At 37.5% G+C, this 18,497-nt stretch overlaps 1 pseudogene; it reads right to left on the bottom strand.

The window, feature by feature from the left end:
* Positions 1 to 5,754: 5,754 nt before the first annotated feature.
* On the bottom strand, positions 5,755 to 6,743 carry LOC142451350 (glyceraldehyde-3-phosphate dehydrogenase-like; annotated as a pseudogene).
* Between the last annotated feature and the right edge of the window lie 11,754 nt (positions 6,744 to 18,497).

The following is an 18,497-nucleotide window of genomic DNA, read 5'->3' as shown; positions in this document are numbered from 1 at the left end:
TGGGTTTTGGGGAGGGGTATTGTATCTTTTTTTTTAATGATATCCAGTATAGGTAAATTTATAGGCAGTAACCTAATTAACAGTTTCTTAGTGTTAAGGCAGGGGAGGATATTCAATCTGTATGTTCAGCAAATAATCTGAGAAAGTAAATTAAATCATGAAGGATGATCAGGATTAGCAGCAGGCTTGTCATCATCCACAACTTGTGATATGCAAAGAAAATATATTTGCTGATGTCAGATGGACCTTAACAGAAACAAAAGAGTCCTAGGAGGATGATTACATGTGTTTTATTGACTGCAAAAAGGAACACAATCATGGATATCTTAACAAATTCTAAATAACATTTCAAAGAAGTTGAACTGCAGAAAATTTATCATACTCATGATGAACCTCTATGTAGTACAGAGGCAGTAAATTGAATAGAACAAGGGGGTGCTACATGGTTTAAAATCAGAAAAAAATATTTCCCAGTATTCTTATCCAATCTCTTCTGAGCAAACAATCAGAGACCTGGACTGTTTGAGAAAGAGAATGGCAACAGGATTGGAAGAAGGCCATTCACAACCTAACATGCCCAGAAGACACAACCTTGTTTGCTGAAAGTGAAGGGGAACTGAAACACTTACAGGTGACTTACATACGGAAACCAAAAGTCCTTAAAATGAAATCTGTAGACATATTCATAATAAATAGAGGAAACAATAAAAGTTGCCAAGGTTTTATTTTATTTATTCTATAATTAATGCTCTTGAAAGCAATACTATAGAAATCAAGTGATACAATACATTAGAGAAATCTGCAAAATATCTCTTTAAAGTGTTAAAGAACAAAGATTTCTCTTTGAGAGTACTGATTTGCCTTGAAAAGCAGAATTGTAGGTGAAGAGATACATTGGACAGTGTAAGATAAGGCAAAATAATAATAATAATAACAATAATATATACAACAAACAGTCCTTGAACTAACTACAAGCTTTTCTTTGTTGTTGTTGCTGTGTTTGCTTGCTTGTTTTGTCATTGGCTTTGTGTTGTTGTTGCTTTGTTGTGTATTAGTGCTTGGTTTTGCTCTGTCTTGTTTTTGTGCTTGTTAGTATCTCCACAGGTCTGTGTAAAGAAGATAGGCTAGATGAACAATCTGGAGGAGAAAAGAACAGGACCCACAGTTCCAGGGAGATGTGGGAGAGGGGGAGGTGGGAGAAAAGGAAGTGGTGTTAACAAACCCAGGGACAAGGGAACAACAAGTGATCCAAATTAGTGGTAACATGGGTATGGGAGTCCTGGTAGGGCATGATCAAGGGTGATGTAACAAAGAGAAATTGCTGAAACCCAGGTGGGGACAGAGGATGCTGGTGGGAGAAGAGGAAAGTCAAGGGAAATAAGAGGAAAGAGTTGGGAGGCAAAGGGGATTTATGGAGGTCTAGATAAAGACATGTACATATGTAAATATATTTATATATGAGGATGGGGAAATAGATCTATGTGCCTATATTTATAGGTTTAGTATTAAGGTAGCAGTTGGACATTGGGCCTCCACTCAAGTACTCCTTAAATGCAAGAATACTTTGTTTTATTAAACTGGCATTCCATGATGCTCACTTTTCCGGCACAATCGCTGAAGACAAAAAGGGTACATAAGCAAATGTGGTGAAGAAAGCTGATGGTGCCCGGCTATCAAAAGGTATAGCGTCTGGGGTCTTAAAGGCTTAAAGGTAAACAAGCGGCTATCTAGCTCAGAAGCAACAAAGTTCACATGGAAGAAGCACACAAGCCTATGTGATCACGAGGTGTCGAAGGGATCAGATATAAGGCATCATTAGAGCCAAAAAATCTTACCATAGTGAATGAGAGAGGGAGTGCAGAGTGGAGACCCAGAGCCCATTTGTAGGCCACTGGGGATCCCTTTGCAGAGGGGTCTAGGGGAGGAGACAAGTCAGTCAAGGTGCGATGTAGCAACGATGAAAAGTACAACTTTCCTCTAGTTCCTAAATGCTTCCTTACTACCACCAGCCCCCCACTATTATGATCCCGAATTCTACCTTGCAAGTCTGACTAGACCAGAGGATGTATACTGGTACAGATAGGAACTGGAAACACAGGGAATCCAGGGCAGATGATCCCTTCAGGACCAGTGGCATGAGTGGAGATACTGGAAGAGTAGAGGGAGAGGGGGTTCGAAAGAGGGAACCGATTACAAGGATCTACATGTGACCTGCTCCTTGTGGGATGGACAACAGAAAAGTGGGTGAAGGGAGACATCAGACAGGGCAAAATATGACAAAATAAAATTTATGAATTATCAAGGGCTCATGAGGGAGGGGGGAACTGGGAGGGAGGAGAAATAATGAGGAACTGATGGCAGGGGCTTTTGAGAATGATGAGGGCAGTGAATGTACAGATGTGCTTTACACAATTGATGTATGGATGGATTGTGATAAGAGTTGTATGAGCCGCTAATAAAAGGATTTAAAATAAATAAATAATTTTTTAAAAAGAAAAAAATACTTTGAAGGAAAAAAACCTCCACAATAATATATAATATAATAATAAGGGTTCCTGGGGGGTAGGGTGAGGGAGGGAGAGGATAAAGGGGAGCAAGCTGATATCAACAAGTTCAAGAAGAAAGAAAATGGTTTGAAACTGATAATGGCAGCAGTTTCACTATTATTCTTGATCTAATTGGATAACGGATTGCTGTAATATCTATAAGAGCTCCCAATGAAATGATGAATTAATTAACAAAGAGAGAATGGAACAATACTGGTACTAGGTTAAAAAAAGACAAAAATTTGTGGGACATCTAATATTCCATGTGATTTTTTTTATAATGCTGCAGTGGAAAGCTTTTCATACAAGCCCAAGTGTTTAATAAAATATAATCTCATAAAATTAGGAAAGGCGTGGGTCAGGGTTTTATCTTTCCACCATATTTATTCAATCTGCATATTGAACAAATAATCAGAGAGACTGAAAGCAGAATGTGGCATCAGGATTGGAGGAAGGCTTATTAAGAAGCTGGGATTTGTAACCTTGTTTGCTGCACATGAGCACGAGTTGGAGCACTTGCTCATGAACATCAAGGATTGCAACATTCAGAAAAGATTACAATTCCATGTAAAAAAGCCCAGATTCTCACAAGTGGACCAATAGATAACACCGTGATAGATGGAGAAAAGTTTGAAGTTGTCATGGAGTTTGTCTTTCTTGGCTCCACAATCAGTGCTCATAGAAGAAGTAGTCCAAAGATCAAACAACACATTGTATTGAGTAAATATGATGTATCAACCTGTTTTATAAAGTAGGAAGTTTACTTTGAGGACTGAAGAATGCCTGACCCAAGCAAGGTATTTTCAATGATTTCTTATGTATGCAAAATGCTTGACATTGAGTAGGAAGACTAAAGAATAATTGATGTGTTTGAATTATGCTGCTGCTGCTGAATATTGGAAGTACTGCCAAAAGGACAAACAATTTTTTTTAGAAGTACAGCCAGAATGTTCCACAGAAACAAGGATGATGAGACTTCATATCAAGTAGTTGGTGTCATGCTTGGGAAGTCAAGTGCATCAAAATAAACGGGGGGGGGGGGAGTCTTCAATGAGATGATTGACTCAGCGGATGCAACAGTGAGAGCAGTTGAGAGGATGAAGCAGGACTGTGCGGTGCTTTGTTATTAGTGCAGAGGGTTGCTATGAATAGGAACTGAACCGATGGCACCCAGCAGCAGTAGCTACATATGCATCCTTACAGAGCATGTTGCTGACATCTGGAAAGCTGATGTCATGTTAGACAGGAGCGCCAAAAAAAAGTAAGGTAATTGAACAAATGAACAGTGGATGTTCCAAGAAATGTAAATGGATTGTTGAAGTAAACAAGACACATGCTTATCATGTACGGCTTTTAGAGTTCATGGGAAATTCAATTAAAATATATTGTGATTTCCTTTAATATTCTGTATTAGAGAAAATACTTCTACCACACTTTGAGTATGGTATGGGAAACTTTTTATGAATAGCAGTTGGACAAATAGTAATAGAATAAAGAGATTGGAGGTGTGTGAAGAGAGTGGTTAGAGTTATGCACCATGAGGATTGGTGTCTAAGTCACTGTGGACTGAAATCTGTGAAAGCACAGCCAGAGGGGCATGAAAGAGGGACCGAGACTGAGTGAGAAACTGATGTATGTCTGACTGTAGGAGACATGGATGGTTTCAACGTCCTACTAAAGCGAGTGAGTAATTGGGTAGGTGAAATGAATAACAACAGTGACGAGAAAGGTTAATAACCTGCTCATTAACACAACTATCTTGAATTCTAAAATATGCCTAAGCCAAAATCTATATTTAGTCAAATGTTTATTTTTCTTTTTTAAAGTTGATCTCTAAACTTTGTCAAAGAGCCAACCACACATTTTTTAAAACTAAAACATGGAAAATATTTTAAATTTCACTTAAACCTCATGGAAAGCATTTCATCTTCTTAAAAGCAGAAGACACTTCTGTATGTTTATCAATAAGGAACAAGATCCTTCCTTAGGTCACACGTTAAAGTCAAGAACAAGTGTTAATATTTATTTCACAGTGCTTACAATGCTTTTGCCAAAATTCTGTAAGATATAAACCAACTGTCTCATTATTTATTAGTACCACACATATTATAAAGTTAATGAGAATTCCCTTCTGGCAAAATATCAAACAATGATAGCATGGTAAATTTCCTCAAAAGGTACATTAAGTACACATAAAAATAAGCAGATTTTTATACCACTATAAAAATATACTTTGGATAATTAGGTACCTTATAAAACATGAAATACATATAATTTCAGAAACATGTTTATGACAAAGTTCTCTACCTTGCTTAATTTTTATTCCATATCTGTGTCACATTAGTAATCACATATGCACATGTTTAAATACAGAAAAATAATTCAAGATCATATTTACTAAATTTTTTCATAGTGAAAATGAGGAAAAGTTCAGAAATAATGTATTTATCAAACTATTTTTAGCAGATTATCTGATTTACCACCCGTTTGTTGTTTCCATGTCTGGTACTGAAATATGTAATTTTTTTCATGTTTTCTATATCTTATTATGTCTGTTTATCTTAAAGTCCATATAGATTCTGTGTAGACTTTTGAAGTGTTGCTGTTATATTTAATTTTCCACTATAAAGCTTTTAAGTATGAAAATGTATTTATTGCTGTCATTATAATACAGAAGTACAGCTCCTTTAACAGTAATTATTGTAAAAGAGACTAAAACATGAAACAATCAATTTAATCCATGCTCTTCTGCAGTTATTGGTATCTGATGAATGCCAGATTACATAATTAGCAAATACAATCCAATCGTTTAAGAAAATTAATTTTTCAACAATCTCAAATAATTCGACAAAGTAAACAAATACAATATGAAGTCAGTAAATTATTTCATTTTACTTAAAATTCAATAAAGTATAAGAACTAATTTGTAAATGATTTAATTTTATATCAAAGTTATCAATTGCAATATAAGTGTGCTCTCTACTGTTTAATCAAGTTATGTTAAAAATATGACCTCTTGATTTTTTGGGAGGGGGGGATGTGTGTACTTTATTGATGGCTCTTGACAAAGTTCGGCTTGAGTCCCTCCCCTTCTTGGAGGTGATACAATAGTCCCAGCGTGTTGAGGGATCAAGTTTTAGCAAAGGCTCCCCAGCAGCCTCTCTGTTCCCCTAGTGCTGTTGATGGGGCTGATGGTCCAGGGAGACTCTTATTCCTTGGCTGCCATGTGGACCACAAGGTCCACCACTCTTTCTATAACCAAATTCATTGTCCCACGAGGAAATGAATGTGACACAGTGCATTGGGGGTTGTGCCAGGCCTGGCATCAAAGGTGGAAGAGTGGGTGTCACTGTTGTGACAGGAGACTACCTGGTTTCAGTGTAGCCCAAGATGTCCTTTAAAGGTCATCTGATGCTTGTTTGATGCTTGATGTCATCTTGGAGGCTTTAAGGGCTATCTGATGCTTGTTTGGCTGTGTTCTTGATGTCCTGTTGGAGGCTTTCTTCAGAAGACAGGAGATATCCATGAGGGACACATTTGGATTAGGGATGCAGAAGGACATGGCAGGGAGCTTCACATTCAGATTTGTGATAACCTTGACCACAGCTTTAGTAGTGCCACAAATGTGGGGACAATGTTCTAGATGACACAACTTCTGTTCCCCAGGGGGCCATCCTGGGTCTTCTGGGTAGCAGTGATGGCATGGATGGTGGTCATGAGTCCTTCCATGATGTCAGAGTTTCCCAGGGGTGGACAAGTGTTGGAGGCGGTCCTGTCAATTTTGAGGGAGTTGTCCTACTTCCTATGGTTCACTCGCATCACAAACATGGGACAACAGCAGAAGGGGAAGAGCTAATCTCCCTTTTAGAACCATCTCCAAATGAGTCCCAGCTTGCTCTGCGGTTGTGAAGACACAAGGGGAGGCAACAACATACTCAACACCAACTTCACCCCACTCAACGTTGGTGGAATCTTGCTCTTTGAAGATGGAGATGCACTTCCCCTTGATGATAAGCTTCCCATCTCAGCCTTAACTGTGACATTGCACTTGTTGCAGTGGAACGTGTAGACGATGTAGTTCAGGTCAATGAAGAGGTTTTTGATGGAGACGATATCCACTTTGCCAGAGTTAGAATCAGCCCTGGTGATGAGGCGCCCAAGGCAGCCAAGTCCATTCATTCTGACCTTGACCAACATGACTCCGGGATGCGGCTGGGACTGCACTGGAAGATGTGGCCGTCTGCTGCACAAGCAGGAGCAGGGAGCCAATCTCTTGCTTTTTAATTAATCATTTGGCCTTGTAAGCAGAAATACACATTCTTTAGGAGCACAAAATTTTGGGTGTGTTAGTTTGGTGTAAACGGGTCAATTCTACCTTTTCCCTCACCATACATTTGAAATGACCCTTTATGTCACAGAGACCCAAGAAGTAAAGAATCTGGTGAATTTTTAAAGCTGTTAGCCTTCACTTTTGTTTTGTTTTTGAAATTAATTTATTTATTATGGTTTTTTTAAAAAGCATATTCTAAATAGTTGCCCCGTACATCTCAAGAACTGAAATAAATAATAGCACACCATTAAACTCCTCAGAAGCAGGGTTCTCTTTTTCCCCCTTCCTCTCCTTCTTAACCTCTTACAATGTCCTATCCCTCCTCTCCTCTTGTGCCTGCCCCACCCCTGGCCTTCTTGTTGTCTTCAAAAGTATTTTTTTCCCAAAACTATTTTAATGGGAGCTAATACAGATATCATATCATTCCATAGTTCAATTGCATCAAACAATTATACAATTGCTACCACAATCAGTTGCAATACATTTCCTTCCTATTTTACCTCCATGATATCAGCTCCATTTCATCCCCATCTCTTCTCCCCCAAGGAACCCCCAGGAACACTTATTCTACTGGTTGTTTCTCTAGGGCCATCAACCCTGGGTTTCATATACCAAGAAACAGAAAAATCCATAACAAACATTCAAGAAGGCTACTCAAAATAACAACATATATAAACTCCAATACAAAAAATAAAACTAAAACACAGAAAATATTGAACACCACACCAGGCCCAGAGAATATCAGAGGGGAGATCAAGTGACAAGATTTGAACCGTTCAAGTCAGGTTTATTTATCCTTTTGATTTCTTGTGGTCATCTCTCCGGTGCTATCTGTTGGTCACGAGTTTAGTCCCATCTTTCAGAGATGGCGCGAGGAAAATCACTGGAGGTTTATTTCATGCGTAGATCTCACAAGTGCATAGTGGGCTTCCCCTGTCATCCTTAGTCTTTTGCAAACCACAGTCTCACAATGTAAAGCTCTAAGACTTGGCTGTAATCTGGCTTGGATTACCTCATTTACAATGCATGGGTTACAGATGGTGGTGGTATTCCTCCATGTGGACTCAGTGGACATTGCACTTAAAGCTCTGCTTGTTTGGAAACAAGCTTTTAAGACCCCAGATGCTATTTTAATCTGATAACCTGGCACCATCTTATTTCTTCACCACATTTTGATATAGCACCAGTCTTCTCTGTGTTCCCTTCCCAAAGGTGAGTAACGAGCAGAGCCATGTTGGAAGAATTCATTGTTCTTTAATTAGAGCTTGGATTTCAGCTCTAATTCCATTCCAGGATATGTTTTTTATCTGTCTGTTGCTCCTCTTAGAGATCTCCTTGCTAATTTATGGTAGAGAATGTTATCATTCAGTTTCCCTGGAGCATACAGATCTTCTGTCAATAATGTCATTGATTACTGGTACTAATTTTTAAAACACTTTTGAGAGAGAGCGATTAGACCAGTGTAGGCTAACTACATATCACCATGCCTGAATGACTTACTTGTACAGAGTAAGTCCTTTCATGGCTGACTGGACACTGTTTTCAAAAACAGTGACAATTGGTTGGCAGGCAAATTTTACCATAATATTCACTGACAATGCCAATCACAGTTCTTCTGGAATAATATACACCTGAATAACACAAGTAAGGCATTGCTGTACTACTCAGTCAATATTTTTGAGCCTCCTGAGAGTCCAAGACCCTCGGTATAGCTTTTTCTTCTTCAGGAAAGTGTGCTGAAGCAGAGTCCACCTAGTGGACTTTCCATACCGGATCCCTCTGGAGTGGCCTTTGGAGCGAGCTGGACAGCTTGAAGATTCAGAATTCAAGGCCTGGCTCCCCAAGGTGTGTGCAGAAACTTTTACCAATGTAGCTTATTAAGTGCATATTCCCAGACATACTTAGGGTCCTTCAAAGGATTGTTAGTTTTTTTTCCCCCTCCTGGAAGTTAATCCTCCCCTGTTTTCCGCCCACAGACATGCCCTTTGTACTCCCAGGCCTGTCTGCTCCATTTCCTTCACTGACTTAATTTTCTCATCTTCACACAGCCTTCTTTTTCCTCTCTGAACACTTCAGTCCTATCACTTGAGTGTCAGTTTGTCCTGCTGTAGTGGCTGTGTGTTGCTTTGATATTGAAAATTGTCAGTGAAGATTTCAGACCAAGGACAAATGACAAAGAAAACATTGGCCACTTTGTAAGGTTTGGCCTCAGAAAAACTCGTATTGTGAATAATGGTGAAAGGGTGTCAGACACAGTACTGGAAGAGCAGGACAGGGCAGTGAAGGCTTAAGGGGTCTCCTTAAAGTAGACTGTGTCATAGTGATGTAGATGAAGTAAGGATTTCAGTATATACATTTTCTTATTTGGCAAGACTTAAAATGAAGGGAAATATTTGCAGTTATCATTTAATAATTAGATCATGTAGTGTACAAAATTTAAATTGAAGAAAATTAGAGGTAATCAAATATGAAATGAGATGCTTACAGAACTGAAATGGATTGGTATTGACTATATGCATCAATAATCATGTTTTTCTAAGCCATAATTACACTGAAGAGTAATAATATAGCATTTAGCACTTAAAAGAACATTTAAATCTATATCTTGAAATACTATGCTGTTTTTGATGCAATATAATCAATATGTGTACAAGGAAATCTATATTTAAAACAAATATTATTCAAATTTTTGTACAGACTTTTAAAACTAGTGATGAAGAAAATGGAGAATTCTACAAATGACAGAACATATAGTCAAGAAATATTGATAATTATTTGAGATTGTAATTTGAAAGTTGGTAACAAAAAGAAAAAGTAGTCAGAAATAGGCCTTGGTGATAGAAATGACATTAGAAATGTCATGATAGGATTAAAAAAAAAACATTTTTTGGAGATACTTAGAGCTCTTATAATATTCCATACTTCAATTATATCAAGCATATTTGTATATAAGTTTTCATGATTATTTTCTAAACTTTTAACTTTCTATTTGAGCCCTTGGTAACAGCTCCTTTTTTCCCCCCTGCAATGATAGGATTTTGCAAAACTAATGATTTCTTCATTCCAAATACTTTTCAACACATAAACAGCACATACAAATAACAACAAAGTCTTTATATTCCCAGTGGTCCACCATTGACCATCTCTCTAAAATAAAACATCTAAAATATAAGAGAGTCAAACAACAACAACAGATATTTTCCTCAACAAATAATTAAATCCTGGCAAATTACACACCTATATCATGGAATAGAATATTCTATAGAGAGAGCTAATTTTCAACTATCCATCCCCACTCCTAAACTAGTTCCACTGGAATATCATGGTGCATGTTTACACATCTATATTTTCTATTATTCTGTCATTATGTTCAGGTGTCACATAAATATAGTATATATATGTATATATGTAAAAATGTATATGTTAAAAAAGAATGAGAAGAAGATGCAAAAGAGGTAGAGATGGAGAAGTAGATACAATTGTCAGGGGACCTCTAGTCAGTTCTGTGAACCTATATACTCGGATAAAACCCCACCATCCTAATGATCATTACTACATCGAGCTCATTGTTTCAGTCCGAGTGTTTCTCCTTCTGATTGAAGGCCTTACTCTTTTTCTTTGACCATCTGCTTTGCCAAGCATGATGTACTTTTCTAGGGACTAGTCCACCCAATAGTATGTTCAAGTAATATGAGACAAAATAGTGCCATGCTTATTTCTAAGAAACATTATGGCTGTATCTACTTCTTCCAACACTAATTTAGTTGCTCTTATGGCAGTCCATAGTATATTTAATATTCTTCACCAATACTATAATTCAAATAAATCTGTTCTTATCAGGCCTTCCGTATTTATTAGCCTGCTTTGCATTTACCTGAGGCAATATAAAATGCGTAGGTTGAGTCAGAAGCATCATAGGCCTATGAGGGAGATTGCTGTACTTTAAAGAGGTCTTTGCACCACAATTGGTCAATGGCAGGTGTCATTTTATGCATTATCTATTTTTGGACTTTATTTATGAATTTAAATTAAATAGTTCACATTTTAAAGTTCTATCTCTTTATCATGATATTGCTTGTTCATTTGTTGGGATTATTATTTTTAAGGCATACCTCATCCTGAAGTCTGTAGTTCTTCAGTAAATTCTTCAAATCCTCTTTCCTTTCTAAAAGTGAAATTGGGTCACGTGTTTATCATAGAATAGTAATGAATCCTCCTTCAATCTGGTTCCACAGTTATTCACTTTAGGGGTTCTCAAATTCAGTAAGTACCAGTATGTGAAATGATACAAGCCTGACAAACATCTGTCCTAGTTTTAAACCACACAGTATTTCCTTGTTCTTTTCAAGTGATTGCTTCTTGGTCAATATACTGGTTCTTCATGGGCACAATGAAATTTCCCATAAAACTTTGGCCTTACGTATGTTTATTATCATCTTCCTAAGAGTTTCAAGAGCAAAATGTTGACGACTTAATTTTTAATATAGCTACATTTAGTAGGTGTGGCAGTTACATAATATATTGACTTGAGGAAGGGGTGGAATTTTGCCTATCAATCAGGTCTCAGCTTGATGACTTCATTTTGAGGATGATGAAGATAAATAGCTCACTGGAGGAGGGACACACTAACTCCCTGTGAGTCATTCTTGTTTATAAGACACATGGTGCTACACCAAAGCCCTGAAGCTGGAGAAGCTATGTGGAGAATCCTGCCTGCACTGAAATATTTCCACACACACACACACACACACACACACACACACACTTCCAAAACAATCAGTGGCTAACTGAACATTTGAAGGTTTGAGTCTATTGAGAGACTCCTTGCGGGGAAAAGCAACCACTGATCAACTTCTGAAAAAACAGGCATTGAAAATCCTATGGAACATATTTCTCTTTTGAAACACATGGGATCATCATGGATAAAATACTAAATGACAACTGATTACTACTAGTAATAATCACACAACTGAGAGCATAAATGACAAAAGAACTAGTATAGAATATGCTTCAAAGATCTAGACTTTTCAAACAGAGGATTCTTGTTTTGGATTTCATAATGATCATTTGTTTGCTTAACTGCAAAATTTAAGAAAAACCTCCTTAAATAGAGGGACAGGAGCATGAGGGCCATGCATTTTGATGGTACAGTAAGTTCCTGAGAAGAACCATGCATTTCTGTGAGAGTTGAATTTTCACATGGATCAGGGTACATTAAAATAAAGTGTGATACATGGAATTTGAAAATATTTTTAATACCCTAATGATTTTCTGCTTAAAACAATGATTTCATAATTTTACTGTACATTATGAGATGTTTTCTTAAATATTTATTGGTAAAGATGTTTTGAATACAATGAAAATCTGTGAATAAAGTATAAAAATGGTTCATTCTTAATACATTCAAATATCTTAATGATACCATATTAAATAAATATTAAGAAAAAATTACGATAACAATTAATCAATGAGAGATTTTAAACTTGAAATGTGATGGCATCCATATTATTAATGAATCTTTATAAAATATTCTTTATATTAATTTGGAAACACTTTGAAATTCTGGGAATGAGTGTATGTATTTATTAGATATTTTACAAAGTTGAGTATAACCTAAAGTTTATACTTACATTAAATTATATCATGTACTTCAACCCAGTGTTCCAAGATACAAATGCAATATGCTGGCATTGAGTAGGGAACAAGTGGAGATGTCAGAGGGGCAGGCCACAATCCCAACTATGTGAACACCTGCCCCTTCCCCCAGAGAATTTGCTTCAGAGAACATCACTGAATCTGCAGTTCAGGGAGAGGGACATATCAGATCAGGGCACACTGGAGCAAATGAAGGGGGAGGAAGAGAGAGTGGAGCACAAACTGGCCCTCCAGGCCTTGAGGACAATATTCCTGCTCTGATTAGCCAATCCACAGAGAAGACCATATGGCTGGCCCCATTATGAGACACAACATCCCTTACTAGCCCAACAGGGGACCACTGGAGACACAGTATGGGACTTCCACCTGATCTGATTCCACCACACCGAGGCAAAGACTAAGGGTGTTCAACAGAATAGCAAGGGGAACAGAGCAACGAAGTCTCCAGGGAATGCCAATAATAGACTTTGGGGCCAGAGATTGGTGCCCTAACAGACTGGACTGGAAAACACTCCTAAAGGCCAACAAACTGTCCTTGAACTAACTACAAGCTTTTCTTTCTTATTGTTGTGTTTTGTTTTGTTTTTGTGTGTCATAGGCTTGTTGTTTTGTTTCCTTTTGTTACTTGGGTTTGCTCTGTCTTATTTTTGTGCATTTTATTATCTCCACAATAAGATAGACTAGATGAACAATCTGGAGGAGAAAACAATAGGACCCACAGTTCTTGGGGTACATGGAAGAAGGGGAGTTGGGGGGAAAGGCAGTGGTGTTAAAAAACTCAGGGACAAGAGATTAACAAGTGATCCAAATTGTTGGTGAGGAGGGTGTAGGTGGCCTGGGAGGGTTTGGCCAAGGGCAATGTAACCGAAAGGAATGACTGAAACCCAAATGGAGGCTGAACATGATAGTGGAGAAAGGAAAGAGCTAGGAGGCAAAGGGCATTTATAGAGGTCTAAATAAAGACATCTACCTATGTAAATATATATGAGGATGTGGAAGTAGATCTATGTGCATATATGTTAGGTTTAGTATTAAGGTAGCAGATGGATATTGGACCTCCACTCAAGTACTCCCTCAATGCAAGGATACATTGTTCTATTAAACTTGTATTCCATGATGCTCACCTTCCCGACACAATTGCTGAAGACAAAGCAGGGGCATAAACAAATGTGGTGAAGAAAGCTGATGGTGTCCAGCTATCAAAAGACATAGCATCTGGGGTCTTAAAGGTTTGAAGATAAACAAGCGACCTCCTATTTCAGAAGCAATAAAGTTCACATGGGAGAAGCACACCAGCCTTTGTGATCACAAGGTACCAAAGGGATCAGTTATCAGGCATCACTAGAACAAAATATCCTATCATTGTGAATGAGGGGGAGTGCGGAGTGGAGAGTCAAAGCTCAAATGTAGATAATTGGACATCCCCTTACAGAAGGGTGGCAGGGAGGAGATGACCCAGTCAGGGTGCAGTGTAGCAATGATGAAACATACAACTTTCCTCTAGTTCCTAAATTCTCACCGCCCCCCCTCGCCCCCAGTATCATTGTCCCAATTCTACTTTACAAATCCAGCTAGACCAGAGGATGCACGCTGGTATAGATAGAAAATGGAATCACAGGGAATCCAGGGCGGATGATCCCTTTAGGACCAGGGTTGAGAGTGGCAATATCAAGAGGGTGGAGAGAGGGTGGGGTGGAAAGGGGGAACCAATTGCAAGTATCTATAAATAACCTCCTCCCTGGGGGACAGTCAGCAGAAAAATGGTGAATGGAGACGTTGGATAGGGCAAGATATGACAAAATAATGATTTATAAATTACCAAGGGTTCATGAAGGATTGGGAGGGGGAGGGAAGGGGTAAAAATCAGGAGCTGATACCAGGGGCTTAAGTGGAGACCAAATGTTTTGAGAATGATGAGGGCAATGAATGCACAAATGTGCTTTACACAATTGATGTAGGTATGGGTGGTGATAAAAGTTGTATGAGCCCCTAATAAAATGCTTTATGAATTATGTCATGTTTTAATTTGTTAGGTATCAATTGTTTAACATGAATTCTTAGAAGCTTCTGAAAATGGAAATATTATTTTTCCATTAAGAAGTGAGGAGTCTAATGTAAAAGAAAAACAAACAACAGTATAGTTTCGTATTGTAAAACTAGGCCAAGCCTCCACAAAGTCATGAAAGGAAATGGAATGTATATATGATTTTATGAAGATTAAGATTGTGGTCGTTACATAATCTGGTGTCAATTTGAGAGGATTATGAGTGAAGGGGTGGAATCTGACCTGTCAATCAATATATAACCAATGAGGCCTCTTGTGGGGATGACCTTCTTCTAAGAATTCTAAAAAAATTATACTTGGCTCAGTATGCAATCTTTTAAGCATAGCCATATTATTAAAGAAAAAGGGAGAGTTAAAAAAATCTAGTCTACCCAATACAGCATTTACAAATGCACAAATATGCCATTTGGCTTGTATATTGTCTAGATTAAAAAAAATCTTTAACACAAATAAGTTAGTATAATTTTTCAGTGTCTTTACAGAGTTATGTACACAGGTACACTTTAAATGGTTTTGTTTCATACATACACAGGCAATGTAGAAATACTGTTTAAAGATTTAGTATCCATTTCACTTATTCCACCAATGTGCTTTCTACACACAATTTCCTGTCAAAACACCACTTTCTGGTGGGTAAATTAACAAATAGAATGCAAAGCTGAAAATTAAAAATTATTTCATTTTTTATGTGATGTTACTTACAGATCTATAAAAACAACCAGGAATTATTTTCAATGTCCACATAGCACAAAGGGAAAAGGAAATTAAGAAAAATCTTTAAGCATGTTTTTAAAAAATGTAAATGGTCAATTCTGACCATTCAGAACATTTCCCCTACATCCCAGATTTATGCCCAGAATTACCTGGAGTGATTAACTAACTGCTGAATAATTAACTGGTAAATTCCAAATTTAAGATGAATTGTGGGGGACACCGAGGGGCTAATTTGTGTTGTTTTTAAGCCAAGGAGGAAATACTTGACAAGACACGTTGCACTAAGCAGAACCCTCTCTATCATCCAGGATGGTGTGACTTTATGTCACATATAGGAAGAAACCAGTCCATCATGCTTGGTAGAATGTCAGCAAAAAGAGAAAAAAAATCTCAGGGATAGGTTTACAGGACAAGACAACAGGGCTCTGTTCTCTAGAGTCATTTTGACTTGGTAACACCTCAATGGCATCTAATAACCATATATGCTTTCTTGGGTAGATGATTCCATTTATTGACCATTCGCTGTGTCCAGTGGATCATTCTGCTGCACGTTAAGCATCGAGCTGCTCTGTGGGAGAAAGGTGAGGCTGTCTCTTTCTAGAAAAGTTGTGGCCACCGGAATCCTACAGGGCAATTAATTATCTTCTGTCATAGAGAGCCACTTTGAATCAGAATTCACTGTGGTAGAGAGAGATTGGGGAGCTATATTCTATGTTTTGTTTTAGAACATTTAGTTATGTCGTTAAAAAAAGAGGACCTGATGCAAAGGGCTTAAGTGGAGAGCAAATGCTTTGAAAATGATTAGGGCAAAGAATGTATAGATGTGCTTTATACAACTGATGTATGTATATGTATGGATTGTGATAAGAGTTGTATGAGCCCCTAATAAAATGTTAAAAATAAAAGAAACAAACAAACAAAAAAATTATTCCAGGCTGTGTCAAGGGTACACAAGAAACTGCATCAGACCCAAACAGCCTTTCACTTCAAGAAAGTCACAGTCTATTGGATTGAGATTATGGTGATGTCAGGAGCAGTGAGTGGATGATTGATAAAAAGTGAATCAGTAGGTAAAATATGCAATATGACTGCATTGATTATTTTCTTAGAAAACAGGAAGCAAATGAAGAGTACAAGGGTTGGGTTAGAATAGAATCCTAAATCACTTGTCAGGAAATGCCACATGCCAGATTCTCACTTTAGGTTACTCTGAAATATTTTCTTAGAGAAACCTTTTCAGATAAATATCCCTGGAATGGAAGCATTGACAGTTTATTCTAACAGAACTTCTTGTGCTATTTTTTTTTCTAAATAAAGCATTCACTGCTTTTGTCCTCCTCTGGAAATGTACTTCTTTATTATGAATATTTTCAGATGGGAAAATGTTTTATAAATGGAATAAGCAATTCTCTTATCTTTGTTTACTGTCATATAATTTGGGCTAGGATGTAGGTCTATTTATCTATGTGTTCTTAGTCCATCTACTTTAGAATGACTATGTAAGAATATTCTGGGACATATAAAGACTAATATTAAAAAGGGTCACTAAATGCATTGAACAGTTATCACTCGAGCGCATATCTCTATGCTGTGCTTGTTACCTCTTTCAGCGCTTACAAGACTTCTGTGGAGTTGAGAGTATCACTTCTTTGTTATACAAATTAAGAAGCAGAGTAAAGAAAATACACAGAATAATTATTGATATTTAATTTCAACTAATGCATGCATATATGTCATTTCATTTTTATTTCTGGATTAGTTATATAAAGCATTTATACCTTTTCTTTGACTTCAATTAGTCAAATAATGAACTTTCTTCATTCTTAAATATGTCATTTGTGAAAAGCACACTGACAATAGCAGATTAGATCAAGGAGCGTTTTGGGTGGATACTATCTTTTTTAATTTTAATTACTTACTTGGTTATTTTTACCACTAACTTCTCAGCAGACCTCTTATCTATTTTTGTCATTCTTATTATGTTCCAAGAACCTATACAGGCTCTGAACCATAGTCAGTGTCTGTTAAATACTAGTGAAATGGATGAATGAAAAAAAATGGACTGAATGAATGATTTCTAAAAGGGAGGGTGTGAATAAAAAAGGAAAAGAAGGAAATATGAAGAAAAATATAGTAAATTCATATAAATGTTATATATTTCTATTTGATATTGTTTAAATTAACTCAAGAATAGGAAATACACTCAACTATTTTCTAAAAGCAAATAATTACTAAATCAAGTAATTAGGACTCTGATAGAACTTGGCAGGGTACTTTTAGTTTTATGATCATTTGCCCATATTTGTCAATGTTATATATACATAGTGGATTAATATTTGTTACATGTGATGCTGACTTTGTTAAAAACTATAATCAATTGGGAGTTACTATATCATTCCTTACTTCAATCATGTCATGCAGAAATGTACAGTTGCTTCCACAATCAGTTTCCAAACAAAATTTTTTTTCCTGGACTCCATGACATCAGCTCCCTTTTACCCCCACCCTGTGTCTCACCCCCACCCCACCCCTAAACCTTTATTCTACCCATTGTCCCTATAGGTTCATCAATCCTGGGTGTCATTTGCCAGGAAACAGAAAAACTATAGCATAACTTTAAGAGTGTGATCCCAATAACACAAGACCTCTGAGATATGAACAAACAAAAACAAATAAAACAGAATGTCCATCACAGGTTTGCCGGAATAATACATATCTTCATACAGCATACAGGGCATCGATGTAGCAAGACCATGTTTGTCCGCCTCCCAGAAGTTCAGCTCTCTGGGTATGGCTTCCTCTATGTCCTCAGACGTCCTGTGTTTTCCGACTTAAGTCCGACTTAAGTTAGAAGTGTGTTTGATGGGAGAAGAGCTTGCCCAGTGGAGTGTCCGTGTGTGATCTCTCCCATGCAGCCTCTGGAGTAATGCTGTGCTCCTTGAAGGTCCAGGATTCACCTTCCCAGGTTTCCACGGAGCCCGGCTTGCGGCCCAGGAGGCCTCCGGAGAGTCGGTGTGGCCCACTCGGTGCACGTCACCAGAGACCATCACCGTCTAGTGGCCCCCAAAGCACTTTCAGTCATTCCTCCTCCCAACTGGAGGTCTGATATAATGCTATTCTTCCCAACAGATATAACGCTGAATTTTTACCTACTTATCTACTTTTATCCACTATTCTATGGTGTCTA

The sequence above is a fragment of the Tenrec ecaudatus genome, chromosome 6, assembly GCF_050624435.1.
Source record: "Tenrec ecaudatus isolate mTenEca1 chromosome 6, mTenEca1.hap1, whole genome shotgun sequence".
NCBI classification, from domain to species: domain Eukaryota; kingdom Metazoa; phylum Chordata; class Mammalia; order Afrosoricida; family Tenrecidae; genus Tenrec; species Tenrec ecaudatus.
This window is presented reverse-complemented; position numbering and strand designations above follow the sequence as displayed.